The following is a 1,380-nucleotide window of genomic DNA, read 5'->3' as shown; positions in this document are numbered from 1 at the left end:
TCATTAATCTACGGTCAACTATCTACACCTCATTATAAATATTTCTAATGCTAGACATATGAAAAAGTATATACATGGTTTCGGAAGTCGGTAAATAATTATAGATTTTTCAAAATTATTAAGAATGAATAATATTTACGAATATATTTTATTTGACTGTGATTCGTTTAAAATTAACTACATGTTGCAAATATCCCTTGAAACGATATTTAATTTCAAGTATATCATAATTATTTTTATAATTTAATATATTTATTATTTAATTCTTTAAAAGTAGTTTATATTAATAATAATACCAATTACAAATGATCCACTTTATTCTCAATAGTTTATTTGAATTCTCCAACGTTTAGGCCTTTATGCCATTTTCTAGGAAATAACCTAAATTATTTACTTGCCACAATTCATTTTAAAAACGTCTTACACTTACAGGCTAATTTCCCATTTCAATTATTCTTTAAAACAAAAATTCTCTTTTTACTAGACACACCAACAATACTAAGACGTTAGTATATACTAACATCAATGCTGTACTAGTAATACAATTCTAACGTATTGTTGATGTTTAGTAAGAAGAGAAAAAAAAAAGGACAGAAAATAGAAAACGTTGAAGAATTCAAATAAACTATTGAGAGTAAAGTGGATCATTTTTAATTGGTGTTATTATTAATATAATGATATGAAGATAGTGGACCGTAGATATATTAGAGGAAAAGTTGGTCGGGGGATGCGGTTAGCAGAAAAAACACAAATAAACAAACGAATTATTTATTTTTGCCTTAAATGCCTTGGCAAAAATAAATAATTCGTTTGTTTATTTGTGTTTTTTCTGCTAACCGCTTCCCCCGACCAACTTTTCCTCTTATTGTTAATATAAACTACTTTCAAAGAATTAATTAATAAAGATATTAAATTATAAAATTAATTATGATATACTTGAAATTAAATATCGTTTCTAGGGATATTCGCCAAAGTATAAGGCCTAAGGGCTGAATTAAAATTAACTGTTGAGATTAGAGTAAATCATTTTAGTACAAGAGCCCGTGGAAAAAAAAGGCAGTTATCTCACCCCAATTTCCGAATTCATTAATGTATTCTACTTATAGTTAGGAGTCAAAATGATGAGTCTGCCAATCCAGTTCAGGAGAGTATAAAAATGGCGGCTGTTCCAAAAAGTAACCAACACCTAAAAAATGAAGTTATTTCATATCTCTTGGTTCTTGACTCATATGAAACTAGGGATATACAGACACAAAAGGAACCTGTCTGCCAAGCTAGTGCTGTGCCGCGCGTTGTGCAGGCGCGTTCTAAAATTCAAGTTTAAGAACTCAAAAATGCAATTATTTCATATATTCACATATTTCATATACCTCTTGGTTT

This window comes from Halyomorpha halys, unplaced genomic scaffold (genome assembly GCF_000696795.3).
Source record: "Halyomorpha halys isolate HHAL.00 unplaced genomic scaffold, Hhal_1.1 Scaffold1234.1, whole genome shotgun sequence".
NCBI classification, from domain to species: Eukaryota; Metazoa; Arthropoda; class Insecta; order Hemiptera; family Pentatomidae; genus Halyomorpha; species Halyomorpha halys.
The sequence above is the reverse complement of the archived record's forward strand: the minus strand, read 5'-3'. Positions refer to the sequence as shown.